The sequence below is a fragment of the Oncorhynchus mykiss genome, chromosome 14 (assembly GCF_057628025.1).
Source record: "Oncorhynchus mykiss isolate SJ-2025 chromosome 14, ASM5762802v1, whole genome shotgun sequence".
NCBI classification, from domain to species: Eukaryota; Metazoa; Chordata; class Actinopteri; order Salmoniformes; family Salmonidae; genus Oncorhynchus; species Oncorhynchus mykiss.
The window spans coordinates 23198293-23208614 of record NC_143035.1 but is presented as its reverse complement, the minus strand read 5'-3'; positions in this window follow the sequence as shown (position 1 = coordinate 23208614).

Below are 10322 nucleotides of genomic sequence, written 5' to 3'. Positions count from 1 at the left end.
TAATTAACAGCGGCAAAAACACTGCTAAATAAGGAGATGGGCTGCCTGCACGTTGCCTCAGAGTCTTATTTTCTACAAATCCTGCTTGATGAGCCACTCACATCAAGCCAGTGACAGAGGCATCAAGGCCATGTTCTCTGACCGGAGACAAAACACATTTGAAGTGATTGAAAAAGAGGAAAAAGTCTAGACGAATTAGATAGACGACTGCAGCAGAACTGTTGCCAAGGCTATGCTTCCAACAGGGTGGAGGAAAACGGACAAACTGTCTGATTTTGTGGCTCCACCAGTTGTTTGAAGATCTGAAGGCTGCCTGCCCTGGCTTGTACACCCAAGACCTAACAGCCACAGCGCCCCGGGGAGTGCATCATCCAGAAGTCACACATCAACCAACTACTGTGTCAGGTCTTGTACTGTATATCAGCCAATCAATGGGACTTTGCTCCCTCTTCTTGTTAAACCTCCTGTGCAGTGGGTTGTAGAGCCATGGAGGACCAGAGGACGCAGGAGAACCAAACATGTAGAGTTTAGCCCCAGGCAAGATAGGGAGGGCACTTAGTTCCAACACAATTACACACAGTGCTGCACCTCCAACTATCTCACAGGGATTGGATCCTGCCTCTGGTCAATATCAGAGACGTTGTGTTGTGCCTGTCTTTTCATAGAAACCCACTGTACATACAGAGCTACTTTTGTGGTCCTCTGTGCATCTCCCCACCATCCCTCTCTCGCATCCACTCCTTTCCTCTTCTAGCCTACATCTACTCTCCTCTACCTGCCATTATCTCTCTATCTCCTCCACACCTGTTAGAAAGGTGTGAACCTGTTCTTTCTCTCTCTGCTCTGTTGTGGGCTAGTGAGGGCCTGGCTCTGTGCCTGAGAATGACAGCTCTTCAAAGGCCTTTGTCAGGTTTTGGCTCGAGGGGGTAGTTGAACAGGAGGTTCCCCAGAGGAGCAGTGCTGCCCAGTAATACCCGTTATATCTCCCCAGAGGAGCAGTGCTGCCCAGTAATACCCGTTATATCTCCCCAGAGGAGCAGTGCTGCCCAGTAATACCCGTTATATCTCCCCAGAGGAGCAGTGCTGCCCAGTAATACCCGTTATATCTCCCCAGAGGAGCAGTGATGCCCAGTAATACCCGTTATATCTCCCCAGAGGAGCAGTGCTGCCCAGTAATATCCGTCACATCTCTACACTGGTATGTTCACCTGCAGCTACATGTCTTCCTACTCAAATCACTGCCAATCCACATTTATCCATATTGCGTGTCATAACCACTACCTGAAGTTGAGATTCAGAATTTTTACTGAATGTCCCATTAAGGCAGAATGGATGAGTACGCATGTACACAACTATACAGATGGTAAATACATAATACTATCACGTATTGCCATCTAAATCAAATCAAATCAAATTTTATTTGTCACATACACATGGTTAGCAGATGTTAATGCGAGTGTAGCGAAATGCTTGTGCTTCTAGTTCCGACAATGCAGTAATAACAAGTAATCTAACTAACAATTCCAAAACTACTGTCTTGTACACAGTGTAAGGGGATAAAGAATATGTACATAAGGATATATGAATGAGTGATGGTACAGAGCAGCATAGGCAAGATACAGTAGATGGTATCGGGTACAGTATGTACAAATGAGATGAGTATGTAAACAAAGTGGCATAGTATAGTATAAAGTGGCTAGTGATACATGTATTACATAAGGATACCGTCGATGATATAGAGTACAGTATATACGTATGCATATGAGATGAATAATGTAGGGTAAGTAACATTTGTATAAGGTAGCATTGTTTAAAGTGGCTAGTGATATATTTACATCATTTCCCATCAATTCCCATTATTAAAGTGGCTGGAGTTGAGTCAGTGTCAGTGTGTTGGCAGCAGCCACTCAGTGTTAGTGGTGGCTGTTTAACAGTCTGATGGCCTTGAGATAGAAGCTGTTTTTCAGTCTCTCGGTCCCAGCTTTGATGCACCTGTACTGACCTCGCCTTCTGGATGATAGCGGGGTGAACAGGCAGTGGCTCGGGTGGTTGATGTCCTTGATGATCTTTATGGCCTTCCTGTGACATCGGGTGGTGTAGGTGTCCTGGAGGGCAGGTAGTTTGCCCCCGGTGATGCGTTGTGCAGACCTCACTACCCTCTGGAGAGCCTTACGGTTGAGGGCGGTGCAGTTGCCATACCAGGCGGTGATACAGCCCGCCAGGATGCTCTCGATTGTGCATCTGTAGAAGTTTGTGAGTGCTTTTGGTGACAAGCCGAATTTCTTCAGCCTCCTGAGGTTGAAGAGGCGCTGCTGCGCCTTCTTCACGATGCTGTCTGTGTGAGTGGACCAATTCAGTTTGTCTGTGATGTGTATGCCGAGGAACTTAAAACTTGCTACCCTCTCCACTACTGTTCCATCGATGTGGATAGGGGGGTGTTCCCTCTGCTGTTTCCTGAAGTCCACAATCATCTCCTTAGTTTTGTTGACGTTGAGTGTGAGGTTGTTTTCCTGCTCTAATGTTGCTCAGTGAGTAAAACAGACACATGAGAGCAAGAATTGAATGCCTGTACTAAGTGACCACAAAAGTTATCCTTATACATTTACAATGTGGCACAAATAAACTGAAAGTTGGTTAATTAGGCCACTGCATCAACAAATCCATGCTGAGAGTCTTTTATGGATTCATGAAAAATAACACAAATGTCTCCTGTCCAAATCTCCATAACAGAATCATCATCACTCAACTACTCATCATCAACCACCGTACAATCCTACTGTTCATAAGACAACATCCCCCATACAATCCTACTGTTAATAAGACAACAACCCCCGTACAATCCTACTGTTCATAAGACAACAACCCCTGTACAATCCTACTGTTCATAAGACAACAACTCCCGTACAATCCTACTGTTCATAAGACAACAACCCCCGTACAATCCTACTGTTCATAAGACAACAACCCCTGTACAATCCTACTGTTCATAAGACAACATCCCCCGTACCATCCTACTGTTTATAAGACAACAACCCCCGTACAATCCTACTGTTCATAAAACAACAACCCCTGTACAATCCTACTGTTCATAAAACAACAACCCCCGTACAATCCTACTGTTCATAAAACAACAACCCCCGTACAATCCTACTGTTCATAAAACAACAACACCCGTACCATCCTACTGTTCATAAGACAACAACCCCTGTACAATCCTACTGTTCATAAGACAACATCCCCCGTACAATCCTACTGATCATAAGACAACATCCCCCGTACAATCCTACTGTTCATAAGACAACATCCCCCGTACAATCCTACTGTTCATAAGACAACATCCCATGTACCATCCTACTGTTCATAAGACAACAACCCCCGTACAATCCTACTGTTCATAAGACAACATCCCCCGTACTATCCTACTGTTTATAAGACAACATCCCCCGTACAATCCTACTGATCATAAGACAACATCCCCCGTACAATCCTACTGTTCATAAGACAACATCCCCCGTACAATCCTACTGTTCATAAGACAACATCCCCCGTACAATCCTACTGATCATAAGACAACATCCCACGTACCATCCTACTGTTCATAAGACAACAACCCCCGTACAATCCTACTGTTCATAAGACAACATCCCCCGTACAATCCTACTGTTCATAAGACAACATCCCCCGTACCATCCTACTGTTTATAAGACAACAACCCCCGTACAATCCTACTGTTCATAAAACAACAACCCCTGTACAATCCTACTGTTCATAAGACAACAACCCCCGTACAATCCTACTGTTCATAAGACAACATCCCCCGTACCATCCTACTGTTCATAAGACAACATCCCCCGTACCAACCTAGTGTTCATAAGACAACATCCCCCGTACCATCCTACTGTTCATAAGACAACATCCCCCGTACCATCCTACTGTTCATAAGACAACATCCCCCGTACCAACCTAGTGTTCATAAGACAACATCCCCCGTACAATCCTACTGTTCATAAGACAACATTCCCCGTACCGTCCTACTGTTCGCAAGACAACATCCCCCGTACCATCCTACTGTTCATAAGACAACAACCCCCGTACAATCCTACTGTTCATAAGACAACATCCCCCGTACTATCCTACTGTTTATAAGACAACATCCCCCGTACAATCCTACTGATCATAAGACAACATCCCCCGTACAATCCTACTGTTCATAAGACAACATCCCCCGTACAATCCTACTGTTCATAAGACAACATCCCCCGTACAATCCTACTGATCATAAGACAACATCCCACGTACCATCCTACTGTTCATAAGACAACAACCCCCGTACAATCCTACTGTTCATAAGACAACATCCCCAGTACAATCCTACTGTTCATAAGACAACATCCCCCGTACCATCCTACTGTTTATAAGACAACAACCCCCGTACAATCCTACTGTTCATAAAACAACAACCCCTGTACAATCCTACTGTTCATAAGACAACAACCCCCGTACAATCCTACTGTTCATAAGACAACATCCCCCGTACCATCCTACTGTTCATAAGACAACATCCCCCGTACCAACATAGTGTTCATAAGACAACATCCCCCGTACCATCCTACTGTTCATAAGACAACATCCCCCGTACCATCCTACTGTTCATAAGACAACATCCCCCGTACCAACCTAGTGTTCATAAGACAACATCCCCCGTACAATCCTACTGTTCATAAGACAACATCCCCCGTACCGTCCTACTGTTCGCAAGACAACATCCCCCGTACCATCCTACTGTTCATAAGACAACAACCCCTGTACCAACCTAGTGTTCATAAAACAACAACCCCGGTACCATCCTACTGTTCATAAGACAACATACCCCGTACCATCCTACTGTTCATAAGACAACAACCCCTGTACAATCCTACTGTTCATAAAACAACAACCCCCGTACAATCCTACTGTTCATAAGACAACATCCCCCGTACCATCCTACGGTTAATAAACAACAACCCCTGTACCATCGTACTGTTCATAAAACAATCCCTGTACCATCCTACTGTTCATAAGAAAACAATCCCCATACCATCCTACTGTTCATAAGACAACAATCCCCGTACCATCCTACTGTTCATAAAACAACAATCGCCGTACCATCCTACTGTTCATAAGACAACAATCCCGTACCATCCTACTGTTCATAAGACAACAATCCCCGTACCATCCTAATGTTCATAAAAGAGCCCCTTGTACCATCCTACTGTTCATTAGACAACAACCCCTGTACCATCCTACTGTTCATAAGACAACAACCCCCGTACCATCCTACTGTTCACAACAACCCCCGTACAATCCTACTGTTCATAAAACAACAACCCCCGTACCATCCTACTGTTCATAAGACAACAACCCCCGTATCATCCTACTGTTCATAAGAAAACAATCCCCATACCATACTACTGTTCATAAAACAACAATCGCCGTACCATCCTACTGTTCATATGACAACAATCCCCGTACCATCCTACTGTTCATAAGACAACAACCCCCCGTACCATCCTACTGTTCATAAGACAACAACCCCCATACCATCCTACAGTTCATAAGACAACAACCCCTGTACCATCCTACTGTTCATAAGACAACAACCCCTGTACCATCCTACTGATCATAAGACAACATCCCCCGTATCATCCTACTGTTCATAAAACAACAACAACCTCTTTACCATCCTACTGTTCATAAGACAACAACCCCCGTACCATCCTACTGTTCATAAGACAACAACCCCCGTACAATCCTACTGATCATAAGACAACAACCCCTGTACCATCCTACTGTTCATAAAACAACAACAACCTCTTTACCATCCTACTGTTCATAAGACAACAACCCCCGTACCATCCTACTGTTCACAACAACCCCCGTACAATCCTACTGTTCATAAAACAACAACCCCCGTACCATCCTACTGTTCATAAGACAACAACCCCCGTATCATCCTACTGTTCATAAGAAAACAATCCCCATACCATACTACTGTTCATAAAACAACAATCGCCGTACCATCCTACTGTTCATATGACAACAATCCCCGTACCATCCTACTGTTCATAAGACAACAACCCCCCGTACCATCCTACTGTTCATAAGACAACAACCCCCATACCATCCTACAGTTCATAAGACAACAACCCCTGTACCATCCTACTGTTCATAAGACAACAACCCCTGTACCATCCTACTGATCATAAGACAACATCCCCCGTATCATCCTACTGTTCATAAAACAACAACAACCTCTTTACCATCCTACTGTTCATAAGACAACAACCCCCGTACCATCCTACTGTTCATAAGACAACAACCCCCGTACAATCCTACTGATCATAAGACAACAACCCCTGTACCATCCTACTGTTCATAAAACAACAACAACCTCTTTACCATCCTACTGTTCATAAGACAACAACCCCGTACCATCCTACTGTTCATAAGACAACATCCCCCGTACAATCCTACTGTTCATAAGACAACAATCCCCGTACCATCCTACTGTTCATAAGACAACAACCCCCGTATCATCCTACTGTTCATAAGACAACAACCCCGTACCATCCTACTGTTCATAAGACAACAACCCCTGTACCATCCTACTGTTCATAAGACAACAACCCCCGTACCATCCTACTGTTCACAACAACCCCCGTACAATCCTACTGTTCATAAAACAACAACCCCCCGTACCATCCTACTGTTCATAAGACAACAACCCCTGTACCATCCTACTGTTCATAAAACAACAACCTCTTTACCATCCTACTGTTCATAAGACAACAACCCGCATTCCATCCTACTGTTCATAAGACAACATCCCCCGTACAATCCTACTGATCATAAGACAACATCCCCCGTACAATCCTACTGTCCATTAGAAAACATCAACCGTACAATCCTACTGTTCATAAGACAACATCCCCCGTACCATCCTACTGTTTATAAGACAACATCCCCCGTACAATCCTACTGATCATAAGACAACATCCCCCGTACAATCCTACTTTTCATAAGACAACATCCCCCGTACAATCCTACTGTTCATAAGACAACATCCCCCGTACAATCCTACTGTTCATAAGACAACATCAACCGTACAATCCTACTGTTCATAAGACAACATCCCCCGTACCATCCTACTGTTTATAAGACAACATCCCCCGTACAATCCTACTGATCATAACATCCCACGTACCATCCTACTGTTCATAAGACAACATCCCACGTACCATCCTACTGTTCATAAGACAACAACCCCTGTACCATCCTACTGTTCATAAGACAACAACCCCCGTACAATCCTACTGTTCATAAGACAACATCCCCCGTACAATCCTACTGTTCATAAGACAACATCCCCCGTACCATCCTACTGTTTATAAGACAACAACCCCCGTACAATCCTACTGTTCATAAAACAACAACCCCTGTACAATCCTACTGTTCATAAAACAACAACCCCCGTACAATCCTACTGTTCATAAAACAACAACCCCCGTACCATCCTACTGTTCATAAGACAACATCCCCCGTACAATCCTACTGTTTATAAGACAACATCCCCCGTACAATCCTACTGATCATAAGACAACATCCCCCGTACAATCCTACTGTTCATAAAACAACAACCCCCGTACCATCCTACTGTTCATAAAACAACAACCCCCGTACCATCCTACTGTTCATAAGACAACATCCCCCGTACCATCCTACTGTTTATAAGACAACATCCCCCGTACAATCCTACTGATCATAAGACAACATCCCCCGTACAATCCTACTGTTCATAAGACAACATCCCACGTACCATCCTACTGTTCATAAGACAACAACCCCTGTACCATCCTACTGTTCATAAGACAACAACCCCCGTACAATCCTACTGTTCATAAGACAACATCCCCCGTACCATCCTACTGTTCATAAGACAACATCCCCCGTACCAACCTAGTGTTCATAAGACAACATCACCCGTACCATCCTACTGTTCATAAGACAACAACCCCCGTACAATCCTACTGTTCATAAGACAACAACCCCCGTACAATCCTACTGTTCATAAGACAACATCCCCCGTACCATCCTACTGTTCATAAGACAACATCCCCCGTACCAACCTAGTGTTCATAAGACAACATCCCCCGTACCATCCTACTGTTCATAAGACAACATCCCCCGTACCATCCTACTGTTCATAAGACAACATCCCCCGTACCAACCTAGTGTTCATAAGACAACATCCCCCGTACCATCCTACTGTTCATAAGACAACATCCCCCGTACCGTCCTACTGTTCACAAGACAACATCCCCCGTACCATCCTACTGTTCATAAGACAACAACCCCTGTACCAACCTAGTGTTCATAAAACAACAACCCCCGTACCATCCTACTGTTCATAAGACAACATCCCCCGTACCATCCTACTGTTCATAAGACAACAACCCCCGTACCATCCTACTGTTCATAAAACAACAATCGCCGTACCATCCTACTGTTCATAAGACAACAATCCCCGTACCATCCTACTGTTCATAAGACAACAATCCCCGTACCATCCTACTGTTCATAAAAGAGCCCCTTGTACCATCCTACTGTTCATTAGACAACAACCCCTGTACCATCCTACTGTTCATAAGACAACAACCCCCGTACCATCCTACTGTTCACAACAACCCCCGTACAATCCTACTGTTCATAAAACAACAACCCCCGTACCATCCTACTGTTCATAAGACAACAACCCCCGTATCATCCTACTGTTCATAAGACAACAATCCCCATACCATCCTACTGTTCATAAAACAACAATTGCCGTACCATCCTACTGTTCATATGACAACAATCCCCGTACCATCCTACTGTTCATAAGACAACAACCCCCGTACCATCCTACTGTTCATAAGACAACAACCCCCGTATCATCCTACTGTTCATAAGACAACAACCCCCATACCATCCTACAGTTCATAAGACAACAACCCCTGTACCATCCTACTGTTCATAAGACAACAACCCCTGTACCATCCTACTGATCATAAGACAACATCCCCCGTATCATCCTACTGTTCATAAAACAACAACAACCTCTTTACCATCCTACTGTTCATAAGACAACAACCCCCGTACCATCCTACTGTTCATAAGACAACAACCCCCGTACAATCCTACTGATCATAAGACAACAACCCCTGTACCATCCTACTGTTCATAAAACAACAACAACCTCTTTACCATCCTACTGTTCATAAGACAACAACCCCCGTACCATCCTACTGTTCATAAGACAACATCCCCCGTACAATCCTACTGTTCATAAAACAACAATCCCCGTACCATCCTACTGTTCATAAGACAACAATCTCCGTACCATCCTACTGTTCATAAAAGATCCCCTTGTACCATCCTACTGTTCATAAGACAACAACCCCTGTACCATCCTACTGTTCATAAGACAACAACCCCTGTACCATCCTATTGTTCATAAGACAACAATCCCTGTACCATCATACTGTTCGTAAAACAACAATCCCTGTACCATCCTACTGTTCGTAAAACAACAACTCCTGTACCATCCTACTGTTCATAAGTGGACACATGAGCCCCATTTTTCTCTAATAGGAAGTCTGGACCGTTGACTAGCCCTGGCCCAGACCCTAACGAGAGAGCAATGGGAAGTTAGGTAAACAAGCCCAATCCGCTCCATTAACACGAGGACCACAGGCTCCCCTGCCGCCCCACCATTAATTATCTGGTCTTACAGGAAGATTAGAGAGAAAACAAGAGGAGAGATAGGGAAAATAACACACAGCTAGACTCTACTGGGCCTTCCCTCTTTAATTACCAACCCAGCAGAAACACACAGGCAGTATTGCAACGAAGAGGCGGAACTTAACGCGCACCTACAGTACAGATTAACGAACACAGCAGTGGTATTAACTACCAGACCAGCTGATCTGACATTGTTTTATATTTTATCTTTATTTATCTAGGCAAGTCAGTTAAGATCAGATTCTTATTTACAATGATGACCTACCCCTGACCAAACCCTGAACCGGACAACGCTGACCAATTGTGCACCACCCTATGAGACTCCCAATCACAGCCGGTTGTGATACAGGCCAAGATCAAACCAGGGTCTGTAGTGACGCCTCTAGCACTGAGATGCAATGCCTTAGACCGCTGCTCCAAAGTGTCAAGCTGGCTTGATACTTAACAGTGGAAATGGCATGGGAAATGGTTATTGTCTGTGTTCAATACACACGTCCCAATGA